Source organism: Vicugna pacos, chromosome 4 (assembly GCF_048564905.1).
Source record: "Vicugna pacos chromosome 4, VicPac4, whole genome shotgun sequence".
NCBI classification, from domain to species: domain Eukaryota; kingdom Metazoa; phylum Chordata; class Mammalia; order Artiodactyla; family Camelidae; genus Vicugna; species Vicugna pacos.
This window is the reverse complement of record NC_132990.1, coordinates 46,991,628-47,004,820: the sequence shown is the minus strand read 5'-3', so window position 1 is coordinate 47,004,820 and position 13,193 is coordinate 46,991,628. Positions and strand designations below refer to the sequence as shown.

General features: G+C 42.7%; 1 long non-coding RNA gene and 1 pseudogene across 1 annotated transcript in view; one reads left to right on the top strand and one right to left on the bottom strand.

Moving 5' to 3' along the window:
* LOC102537806 (small ribosomal subunit protein eS6-like) overlaps nucleotides 1–2,526 on the top strand; it is a 142,553-nt pseudogene extending 140,027 nt beyond the window's left edge.
* LOC140696067 (uncharacterized) overlaps nucleotides 1–13,193 on the bottom strand; it is a 527,390-nt gene that overhangs the window by 38,417 nt on the left and 475,780 nt on the right. The window lies entirely within an intron of this gene.

Here is a 13,193-nt window from a genome sequence, read left to right as displayed (position 1 = left end):
CCCTCAGTGACAATAGCTATCATTTCCCAGTTTGGTTTCCTGATGCCCTTCTGCCTACTGAGGTCTCTCCCATTAGTCTCCGTCTGTGGGGATATGAAGATTAACCTTGCTTGGTGTTATGTTGGAGATTTGAATTGGAGATCAATTTCCTTTAGGGAAGAGACCATCAGTCAACGTCAACCTTTCATTTATTCAACACCCACTAAATGCACAGTACTGTTCTAAGTCCTTGGAGAATTATCAAAATTGCATATGTACTGTAGACCATGATTTTCAGAACTCGTGATCTACAGGGGCACAGAAGATAAAAGGGTGTATTTAATTTCATTATCTGAAAAAAAAAAAACATCAGTGACAGCTGTCTGTAGATTCACTGCTGAGGGCTCTAATTTGTGGTGGATCCCATGTCTTTTAAAATTCTCTTTTTTCCTTTAACTCCTTTATTCCTCCACCCTTTTTCTCTCTCCCTCCATCTCTTCCTTTCTGCCTTCATTTTTCCCCTTTCATCCTCCTTTCCCTTCCTGTTACCTCCCCCGCCTTTCCTTCTTTCGTCTCTTCCTCCCTTCTCTCTCTTCCTTCCTTTCTTCCTTCTTTCCTTTGCCTGAATAGTTTATTTGAGCATTTCTAATAAGATAGGAAAGCTTTTAACTCACCGCTTTGTTCTCCTGTCTTCACATTATGAAGTTTAAATGGCTTCATTTAAAAACAAGTGTTCTCTCCTCTCTCAGAATGTGCCTGTGGGATGCTGGGTTTGGAGCATTTCCTCTGTCAGGCCATGCTGAGGGCACCTGGCCCTCTGCCTTCACTGAGCCTTGGTAAATTTCCTAATAACCCAGATTCACCCAAACCCTCCCACTCCTGAAAGTTCCTTGCCCTCATCTTGCTACTTGAGGACCCAGGCATTTTGGGACTTGAGTTTTGGTTCTGTCACATTCTGACTCTGGCACTGGACAGGATGTCTAAAGTCTCTGAAACCCAATTTCTTCATCCACAAAGTAGGAGACACAATGTGTACAAATCAATATGGAGATAATTCTATCCAACTTTGGTTACTGTCATCAAATCTGCTTTATTTTCACTCTAATTCTTGGTTTCTGATCTTACTAGACCCTGAACCCTCCACTCTACTGCACTGGAATAGCCTGCTTGCTTTCATTCACCAGGTATCAGACCCAGATGTGTCTCCTAAGCTCAGTATCCCTGTCTGCATCAAAGCATCAGGTCCTCAATGCCTGCAAACAAGGCTGAAGTGATCAGAGGCTCCTGGTTCTTTCCCTAATCTGTACCTGCATACTGAGGGCCATGCATGCCAATAGGATTCATTTTAATTAGGAAGATCAATAGTTCTTCCTTTATTTTCTTTCAATAGATAATAGATTTATATAATCACCTTCCCAGAATATATTTAAGCTCCAGACTTCTACCTGCCTACATGGGAAGATTTAGAAATCCCAGTCATCCAAGTGCTGAAGAATTTAGGACCTGGAGTCAGAAAGACTGGCTTCAAATCCTAGCTTTGCTATTTAGTAGCTATGTGAATTTCAGGAAGTGTTTTAACAGTTTTTGCCTTAGTTTCAACCCTACCTATTTATCTCAAGACAGATATTTTGTGCAGAGGCAGGAGCATGTTATAGGGCAGTAGAGACAGAGTTTCAAATCTTACTTCTAATGTTTATGGGATAAATGATTTTGAGAAAAATCTCTCTGCTTCTGTTTTTCATATATTGAACAGGATAATGATGCACAATAAAGGCCTGTGGAAAGACTAATTGAGGTAAGCTTCTTTTCATATGGTCTTGGAGACTATCAGCTGCTTCAGCATCAGCTACTTCCTGGCTACTGGCTGTCAGAAGTGGATGATGAATGCAAACTTCATACCTTTATGAGAAGAATATGGACTCAAAAATTGCTATTGATACTCGTTGCAGAGTGGAAGGACTGTGTGATCCAGATTAGTAACGGGAACAGCAAACAAGGTTTCTCCATCAAGCAGGCTGTCTTGACTACAGCTGTGTCTGTCTGCCACTGAGTAAGGGACATTCATGTTATAGACCAAAGAGAACTGGAGAAAGGAGCATGAATCTGTTCAAGGTTGCATTGTAAATGCCAGTCTGAGTGGTCTCAATTTGGTTATTAAAAAAAAAAAAAAAGATGTTCCTGGACTGATACTACCGTGCCTTGTGACCTGGGGCCAAAAAGACCTGGCAGAACTGAAAATTTTCAATCTCTCTGAAGCAAGTGATGCCCACTAGTGTCTTGTAAGGAAGCCCCTGAACAAAGAAGGTAAGAAACCCAGGACCAAAGTGCTCAAGACTTCAGTGTCCTGTTACTCCATGTGTCCTGCAACAAACACAAACATCAGTGTATCTCTCTGAAGAGGCAGAGTGCTAAGCAAACAAAGGATAAGCCTGCAGAATATGATACACTTTTGGCCAAGGGAATGAAGGAAGCTGAAGAAAAATGCCAGGAACAGATTGCCAAGAGACAGGGCTGTCCTTTCTGAGAGCTTCTACCTCAAAGTCTGAGTCCAGTCAAAAACATGACATGATTTTTCTAGGAGTAACAAATTAACAAGATGAGATATTACAAAAGATTAAATGAGATGGTAAAATCCATGAATATCATATTTAACCACAAAAAGACTGAAAATGTGAATGTTCTTTCTAGCTCCCGGAAGGGTGCCCTCACATAAGAGTCATAGAGGTGCTCAAATGGGTTAAAGGAGAGAAAGACAGATTCTCAGTCTTCAACCTGCTTTCCATGGTACTCTGAATCTCTCCTACTTTCTCTGTCTTCATGCCCCCTCTCACATATTGCTGTTGGTGTTGCCAAAACATGGCCTCTGTACCCCACTTACTGAATTGAGACTGGAAGACAGAGTTTCAGATGAAGTAGAAAGGGCAGCTTTCTTTCTTTGCTAGGGAGAGGTCACTGTGGGCTAATGCCTCTAAGACTGTGAGCCTGCTAGGGAGAGACGGCAAGGGGTTTTATAGTAAAAGTTCAAGAGTTCAAGGGGTGGGGCTAGTTTCCATAAAGATCACATGGTGGGTGTGTGTGGGGGGGCGGGTAACAGATTGTTGCAAAGCTATTCTTCTTTTTGTAGATGCAGTGATCCCCTTCCTTCTGCTAGGTATGAAATTCACCTCTAGTTTTAGGACCCTCTTAATATTCTTGTACCTAGAACAAAGGATGCATAGGAAAGGGCTCTATGGAAAAGAGCTCTAGAGAAACTCTTGTGCAGTTTAAAGTCAGGTTGATAAATGCTTTTAGCCTTTTAAGTGGGCTGAGGTCTGGGACCTCCTGCTGCAGGCTGAAGTGTGCAGCTCAAACAACAGGATACAAGGAAATCACAAGGGGTCAAGAGGAGAGCACTGGGGTCAAGAGCAGGGCACTAAGCATGATCCCTGCACACAGCATCACAAGGGAGTTGGGCAGACTGCCCAAGCCTCCCTCCTTTCCAGCCTAACCCTGGTCAGCAAGAGCATGAGAAAAGTTTATACAGTTACAAACACCATTACAGATATCAGATGGTCACTGTTGACAATAGGGTCCTGCTCAGTTTACACTGGGACTCCCTCCTTTCTCTTTTCTGGGTCAGCTGCCCAGCCCAAACCAATAAATAACAATAATAACAAAATCACCTGCCTTTAAATCTCAGTTCTTACCACAGACTGCCCATTCCTGCCTGAGATTTTATTTCCAAGTTCTGATGCCTCTTCTCTGAGGGGCTCCTCTGTGAGGGATGCCCTCAAAGGGCTGTGCTTACTGTGATAAAGTGCTGGGTAGCAGAGCATGCCTGAAAGCCCACACGTCCCTGTAGCCATCCCCAGACAAGCTGCTTTTAACAGTAGGGCAGCTGGTTGAATGCGATTCTTTTGACAAAACTGCTGATGGATTGAGGAAGCCGTGTGGGAAGGGAAGAGCTCTGAAAAGATCTCTCTCTGTGTTTCTATTCAGGGTGAGCTCCCAACCAGTCCCAGAACAGAGTGCTTTTAGCATCACATGACTTTCAAACCTTAAGAGAACATCCCTACATGGAAACCTGGAACATTTGTGACTCAGAAGGCATTTTCTTCTGATTTTGAATAAGGAAGGTGAAGAACAGATTCCTAAGTGCAAGGCAAAAGTTGTTAGAAACTGTCCCCAGACTAAAACACTGACAAATACAGAGACTATATGAACAGCCAATATTGGGAATGAGTTTGTATTAGGAGTATATCTTGTCTCAATTTAGTATCTCAGAATGTTGTAGCTGGATACTCTAGAATGTGAGTCCAGACTCAAATACTGGTAGGAGATAAGTACATTATCTCAATGAGAGAAGGTGACTGGTGGGGACTGTGGCATCAAAAGAGGGCACACATCTAGAGGGGCAGATGCAGCTCCACTTCTGGTGATTGTTGCTTTGATGTTTGTTGTCAGATTCAATAATTTATTAGGAAAAACTGAATTTTAAGATAAAATCCCTTTAAATATTTGCAGCTAATTAAACAAACAAGGTACTATGTGGGCCAAGTGGTTGCTGTGTTTTAACTGCCAATCTAGTTAATGGACTTCTATTTTTTTTTTAAAGAAACTAAGGCTCAGCAATGAGAAATGACTGCTTCACAGAAAGTTATCTGAGATAATTATTCTAGATGTGATTGTTGGTAAGCCCCTAAAATTCATTTATTAAGACCAATGAATGCCGTGTCCACTTGAACACTAAAAATATGTGGCTGGAACCTAAGGTGGTAGATCAAAAAATTAATTCTTCACTCCCCTTTAAATAGAACTGTACATTCATGCCATTACCATGGCTTGGTGGTGAGTGGAATATATTTGCCCATCCTTGACTTTGAGCTTCACCTTGTGGACTACTTTGACCAATGGGATGTTTGTGGATATGACTCAAGCATAGGCTTAAAATGTGCTAGTATGGTTGGTCTGCTCTCTGCTGCCATCACCATGAGGAGAACAAGCCCCAAGTGGATGCTGGTGCTGGAAAAATGCCACACCTGATTCTAACTTGCAGCCTGTAGCTGGGTCAAATGGAGTTCAGGCAAGATAAGCCAAACTCCAGCCAGTCTGCTAATGTGTGAGTGTGAAATATTTATTTATTTTTTTATGCCACTGGAATTTTTGTGGTTCTTTCATACAGTGATATCTGATGAATACACCAAGGACTGTGCTCCCAGCCAACCCAGGCGAAATTTACATCCTTAGTGGAACTCCAATTACTACTTCTTCCATATAAGAAACATACAGTTAGCCACAGGCTGGGTGGCTTAAACAATGGAAACGTATTTTCTCACAATTCTGGAGGCTAGAAGTCCAATATCAAGGTGTCAGCAAGTTTGTTTTTGTTTTTGCTGAGGCTTCTCTCCTTGGCTGGCAGATGGCTAACTTTTTGCTGTGTCCTTGTATGTCTCTCTTCTGTACTCATACATTTCTGGTATTTCTTAGTATGTCCAAATGTCCCCTTATAAAGATATAGACAGGCTGGTTTAGGGCCCGCCCTAACAGCCTTACTGTAACTTAATCACCTCTGTAAAGACCCTGTCCCCAACATAGTCATATTTTGAGGTACTAGGGGTTAAAGACTTCAACAGGTGAATTCTGAGGGGACACACTTAAACTATAACATAAAGGTTACCAGTTGAATAGAGTGGCCATTTCTTGTCCACACTCAGTCACATTGAGAGTGTTAAAATGCCAAGCCACATCGGATTCTGGGACAACCTGCAGAAACTAATACCGGATATATATGGCCATGTCATCCTGGTGGTGCTGGTGAGGGTGGTGGGGGCGGTATTCAGCCTTCCTCACTTGGGATCAGGGTCTGCTCCAACAGTTCTGACTGCTGTTACAAAAGCTTGTCTCAGCTCTCAGGATGAACTAAGAAAGGCCTTGGCTGACCAAGATAAAATGAGATTTAATTAACCTCCTTGAACACCATCCTCCAGAAGCAGCCTTGTCTGCTTTCTCGCATCTGCCTGCTGATCCTCTATCACCTGTCCTTAAAAATTCATGATGCGCATTTGCCTGGTTCCTTGTGCAGCCTTTGTTTTGATGCTGCACGAACCCCAAAGTTAGACTCTAGTAGCACTGAATCCAGTCACATTTGAGAGCCCTATCGATTCTATTCAAGACTTTCCATGGAGAATGAGAAGGATGTTCCCCTCACTTACCCACCCATAAACACATCTAATTGGAAAATGACACTAGACTCTTCTTTTTTCTCCTTTCTCCTTGGTTTTCCCTCTCATCCTTGGATACCTCCCCAAATTATGCTCCCAGCAAGTGAGCCTCCCCATTAGGTGCCACCCTCCTTGGAAGTTTGGTCCAGTCTTTTTCTCTCCTTTTGCAGAGCATCTATAGGACCAGCTCTTTCTATGGGGAAAGCTGGGACATGGAAAAGAAAGGCAGTCATTAATGGACCCTGGGGATGACTCAAGGAGAGTGCCTGACATCACGGAACATCCTGTGTGCTTCTGATCACACAGCAGTGGTAGGAGGAGAGTGAATATCAGGTGGAAACCTAAAGCTAGAACAGGAGGATTATACAGGATGCCTTAGTACTTCAGAATGACTCACTACTGTGACCTACCCTTGCTGAGTGTGGCTACATGTGTGCTTACAGCATTGGAGGAGTGAGGAGAGAGATGTTTGGTTGCTGACACCGCCACTGAAGATGACGCCCAGTGCAGCCCACTTGCCCACACTGTTGGATTTGCAGAAACACCTGAAGACTGTTTCTGCCTTTTCTCAACAGCAGTGGTTCTCAGCCTGGGCTGCACTTCAGAATCACATGCAAAGCTTTTAAAAGCCCCGAGGCTCACACAGCACTCATGGCCAATTCCATCTGAAGGTAAAACCCAGGCATTGGTATTTTTTATTGCTCTGCTGGTTACTCCTTTGGGAACTAGCTCTCTAGACCCTGGCTGCTCAGTGTGATCAGTGGTCAACAGCACTACCAGCCCTTGGGAGCCTGTTGGAGATGCAGAATCTGAAGCCCCACCCCAGACCTGTGGAAGCAGAATCTGCATTTTAACGAGATCCCCGGGTGATTCCTAGACACATGAATGTCTGATGAGTGCTGAGCTGTATCATCTGTTCTCACCTTTGGCTGCACACTAGTAACGCATGGAGAGCTTTTAAAATGCTGGTGCTCTGGCTGCACAGAAACCTGATTCAGCTACAACCATGGGAGTGAGAACCAGCCACCAGATTTTCTTTTTTTAAGATCTCAGCAGGTGATTCAAATTGAGAACGACTTCTTTAGGCTCTGCCATTTATCTGTTTGAAACAAATTTTCCAAACACTCAAATGCTGAAGGCTTAATGGGTCTGTGAGCTATCCTCTCTCCCAATGCCACAGCACCAGCCAGGAGTGATGGTCCATCAGAGGGGCTGTTGAGTAACTACAGTTTGGACTTCTCTGCTCTATTGGTGCTTGCTCATTTGGAGAATCACTGTGGCTAGTGGGACCTGGAGGGCCTTGAAGTGAATTCTAACAGAGGGTCAGAATGATGGCCCAGATATTTTATTAGGAACCTTTCAGGAAAAGTCCTGCTAGAAAAAGATCCAGACCTGCTCCCATCCTGCAGTTAAGCCTGGGATGGGCTGGACCAAGCTGCATTTGTGGACAGACATCCCAAGTTGTGAGGACCTCAGGCAACTGGAAATGATTTAGGAGTCGTATCACTGTTTTTGTTGCTGTTGAATTTTCTTAGCCCCACTTTATAAATAAATAATGAAATTATTATTAAATATATAACAATAAATATATCATGGATTAATTGTGTCCCCTTCCCACAAAGATATGTTGAAGTTCCAAGCCTCTGTACCTCAGAATGTGACCTTATTTGGAAATAGGGTTTTTATCAAGGTAATCAAGTTAAAATGAGGTCATTAAGATAGGTCCTAATCCGATATGACTGGTGTCCTTAAAAGGGGGGGAAATTTGGACACAGAGATAGATGTGCACAGAGGGAAGACCATGTAAAGACACACAGGGAGAAAGACAGCCATGGGAATGGAGTGATCAGTTTACAAATCCAGAAACAGCAAGGATTGGTAGAAGACACTGGAAGCTAGAAGACAAAGTATTCTTCCCCTTGAGCCATCAGAGGGAGCATGGATGGCCCTGCGGACTGCTCAGTTTTGGATCTCTAGCTTCGAGGACTATGAGACTATAGATTTCTGTTGTTTTAAGTCACTTTATTTTTGGCACTTTATTATAGCAGCCCCAGGAAACTAGTACCACAAGTAAGACTCAAAATGAATTAAAATGGAATTCTCCAAAATGAACCTAAAGAAAGAAAAAACTGGATGAGGAAATTCTAAAATGGAATAGCTCTTTTGAAAGATTCTTTTTACTGATAAATATAAGTACACAGATGCTTAAAATAAAAAGCTGAAGAGCTCTTTGCTTAAAGATGTCATATTTTCCAGCATTCAATGAATGGAGCTTAACTTAGAACCATTTGTGGAAATGCGTTTTCCCCTCTGAAATCATTAAAACATACATTGTTGCTCTTTATGTTAGTTTTATGATGCATGTTGGGATTCCAAATTAAATATTGTTTAGATGCTTAGGCACCAAGAATTGTTGTTTCTCAAGGAAACATAACACTGGGTGGGAGAATATCTTTTTATATCAAGGCAGTGAATCTTTAGTCAATGGTCAAAATGTACTCTACAGTAGGATTTTACTATGACATCAAAATATTTTGATAGGCAGAAGACTAAGAATACAGAATGACCTCAGTGTTCTGCCAACCCTAATAGCAAGCACATTTGCCAAGAAGTCAGACAGCGCCTTTTAAAACATGCTCATATCTTTTGTTTTATTCTTTGCTTCTGTGTCAGTAACCCTGACAGTGCTAAATCCAAGGGACCTGGAAACCTTTTCATATTTCCCCTCTCGATAGCCTCAGATGAAAGTACACATGCTAACTTGGCTGAGCTTTTTCATCAGTTCCTGAAGTTTCTACAAAAGCATGTTGCTGACCAGGAAACTGGGTCAGGCAATTGTTCTGCAATAAAGACGATCTTTTGAAGTGTCTCAGCAGCTGCCTACCTTGAACAGGAGTCCCGTGGATCAGGCTCTTCACAAATTGAGCCTCAGGGCTCAGATATTATTTCTCTTGCTTTAATAACAATGGAAAAAAAAGTTGCCCCTTTTTTCCCCTACCTTCCTTTGGGCTTTCTGATTGATGAACCTATTCACTTAAACAGAGAGTTTTAAAAATTGCTTTAATACCACCACTTCCTGAAATATGTTTGTAAAGGAAGGCTATCTTTTGAAACTATAAAGCTGGCGCATAAGAAATACCTTCATGTTGCCATAGGACACCCACTACTGACTTGGGCAGAATCTCTAAGAGGCAGTCTGATTTCGACTGGAACAGGATTTGATTTTTCAGAGTCAGAGGTGTTTTCCAGACTTTGGGATTTCCCACCTGCCCCCAACAGAGGCATTTTTTCTCCCTGAATTTCCTCAGTCAAAAAAGAAATAAGTTGTGGTTTTATTTTGATATCAGCTGACAACGTTAGCATATTCAGAGTGAAATACGTATAGCTCATCTGATCAGATATCCTTTAATGGGAACATGAATTATGAATCAATCAAGAGCTGTCACCAGCTATGTTACCTTGATATTAATAGCATGAACAGTCAGCATGGGAAGTATCTGGGGCACATTTTCCATTAAACCCATATTGTCTTCCAAGGATGAGACAGGGACAGAGGAGGGAGAGAGGGAAGCCGGGTCGGAGAGTGGGCTGGAGAGATCGAAGGATAATATTATTTATAAGGATTTCTTTTAACAGCCAACAGAATTCAAATAACTCACTTGTTAGAGTCCTAAGCTGACACAGTTTCGCTCAGATCATGCAACCTGAGCAAAGAGATATCATCAGGAGATTAACCTCTGTTGCCTATGGCCGCGCCTCTTTTTGTATGGCCTGAAGGCAAAAGTGATTTTTACATTTTGCAAGAGTTGAAGAAAATTAAAAGAATATTACTTTGTGACATGAAAATTATATAAACCCCAAATTTCAGTGTTCACAAATAAAGTTTTATTAGAACACAGCCACAACCACTCCTTTATGTGATGTTTGTGATCCCATTGCAGTGGCGGTGCTGAGTGATCGCGACAGACCGTGTGGCCCACAGAGCCTGAAATACTTGCTGTTTATCCCTCTGCACAGATAGCTCACCGACTCCCTGTGTATTCAAGTACATGCATTTATACATGTGCCCATATATGGACATACAAATGCAAATCTCATCCGTCCATCTATATATCTAATCTGTGTAGCCAATATTTTCCTTACAAACAAAAGCAAACCTTCCCTGCAGCTTTTCTTTCTTCTAGTTTCAAAGTAGCATAAGCCCTGAAACGTAGTAACTGTACATCTCTGTCCTCTTACTCCATTTTCATTGTTAAAAACAACACTGCAGAAAGAACTGTTTTATTCTACTGTGTGTATACCTTGGTAAAACTCAAAGTTTCTGATATTTACTCTGGTTTGCAGGATAGTATATACACCCAGGTTCTGGGCCGTAATGGAATCTGATATCCCTATAATAGCAACTTCGAAGGTAATATAAAAATGTTAGTAGTTAATATGCTGAAGCCTCAGATGCCCATCTGGTGTGGCAGAATTCATTTCCTATCACCTGTAGTTAAAAGAGACTTAAATTCAGGCTGTTAACTGGGGATTATTTAATCTGTGTTTTAAATGAATAGTCAAGGAAGAGCTTAAACGTCATTACTTCCAGTGGGAGAACTGTGATCCTAGAATTAAAGACATCTTCATTTAATTTTTATAAAATGATTAACAGGATGCTGGAGGAAGCCAGCTCAACTGTTTGGCCAACGCACCTCAGATGATGTGATATAATAAAGAATATAACCAGTCTTTGTCCCTGGTTCCTGGCACAGAGCTCCAAAAACACTTGGAATTGTCCTGATAGGAGTGTCTGTTGTTAGTCTTTACAAGCCCCTTTCCACCATACCTGAGTTTCTGTTCAGGTGATTCATGGTGGGCTCCTGGACAGTTTCCAGGGAGGGGCCGACCATGCCCAGAAGGACTAAGCACATTATTGGAACTTTCAGCAACCCTTCCGCCTCCACCAACCTCCGTGGAGAAAAGTGGAACTGAAGGCTGAATTCAGACATACGACTATGATTTAATCACTGATGTCCACCTAGTGAAACCTCAATAAAAACTCCGAAAAGTGAGGCTCAGAGAGCTTCCAGCTTTATGAACATATTCATCAGTGTACCAGGAGGGCGGCACAGCCTGGGGCCCCACAGGGATGGAAGCGCTGCACCTCTCTTCCCCAGACCTCGTCCTGTTCACCTCTTCCATTTGTCTGTTCTTAAGTTATAACTTTTATAATAAAAGGGTAATTGTAAGTGTAGTGCTTTCAGTGAGTTCTGTAAGTCATTCTAGTGAATTATAAAACCAAAAAGGTGATGTGAGAACCCCCAAATTTGTAGCCAACTGGGAAGAACTGCAAGTAGCCTGGGGACACCAGAGGCTAGTTCCTGGCATCTGAAGTGGGGACAGTTTTACAGGACTGAGTCCTTAACCTGTGGGGTCTGTGCTCACTCTGGTAGGTAGTTTCAGAGTATAGTTTAGTTGTATCAACTATACTTCAATTAAAAAAAAAAGGAATATAATTGAGTTGTAAGACATCCAGTTGGTGTCACAGAATTGTTGCTGGAACGTGTATGGTAACTTGGGCCGGGCCCATGCTATGTGCTGAGGGTGGAAAGATGGGTAAGTCAGTGATCGATCTCAAAGTGCTCACAACCTGGGTGTGTAACTGTTTAATAAGATCAAAATGTGATCTTAGCGGAAGAGGGTGAAACTCATCTCTTAAGAAAGGAGTGAGAGGAGTGGAACGTAAAGAGGAAGCAAAGGCCTCTTTTTCAGTGTTTAAGGGTAAACACACTGTAAACTATGAAAGCTGGGGCTCTATTCCTGTGTCCATCCTGCAGTTTCATGTGTGCTCACTCCCAGGATCTGTTTGTTCCTGCGTCTGTGTTCTTGGGATCCTCTCCAGGTTTGCGTTCCTGGGGGTATTCTTCTACGAGGGATTTGTGGTGCGTGAAACTATTTGACACGAGGAAAAGGGAACATTTTCCCCAAAGTGAATGGATGCAGAAGCCCTCACTGCGGTAAGTTCTTCACTTGTAAAGAATAGTGTCCTCTCTAATGAGAAGCTGAACCTTTGGGCTGGAAAGCAAACTGAGTGGGGTGGTTTGTAACCTGGAGGGAATTGAGAAGCAAGAGTTATGGCCGTGGACTCTAACTTCCTTCTGAAGAAAGGCAACATGGTTAAATCAGTTTCTAGTAAAAGACGGGAAGGGCTGGAGGGAGGAGGATGGGGAGCCAGGAAAAGGGGAGTTACCAGCTAGAGGATAAAATGACCACAGCAACAACAAAGCTGCAAAGGAAGGCTGCCAAGGGGATTGTATCAGTATTATTCTAGTTATTTTAAGCAAGAAAGAATTTAATACCAGGACTTAGGTTTTTACAAAATTGTGGTTGGGCTAGAGGGAGCGGGCTCTAGACTGGGCCTCACAGTAGTGATTTTCGGCACAACAGAAATAACACACCCTAGTCATGGCTGCTTTTTTGCCCTAAGACAGCCGGGACATTGGGCATCAGCAGCCCAGTCCTGGCTCCAGGAGCACCGTGCTCCAGCTGCGGTCCAGGGCTGAGGGAGGCCGCACATGTCTGACAGAGCTTTAGTCTTGCTGGCAAAATGGACACTGTCGAAACCATCCCCTCTCTCCACCTTCTCCCCACTTACTTCAGTGCTAGTGAATAGAGAACCTATTTTGCATTTGCAACCCAATTCCCATCTGGGAAACGTTGTTTGTATCTTTCTAACTTCTGCAGCGTAGGTGGAAATTAGAGTTATTGAACGGATGAACCAGTCCACTGTAGCTTCTATGGGATGCTGAACGGGCACTGGGACACCAGCGCTTCTTAGTCTTGTCATCCTAAACCTGTACTGGAGAAACTTGGTAGCTTTTATGTTCTTGGCAGTTTGGGACAGCTATTGTGAGAGTGTGCAAAGAATGAGATTTCAGTCCATATCTGAGGTAAGGTTTACAAGAGGGGGTGGGATTATTATTATTATTATTTTGGGGGAGGTCCTACGTGCTGGTTGGTGGCAGCAGAAAC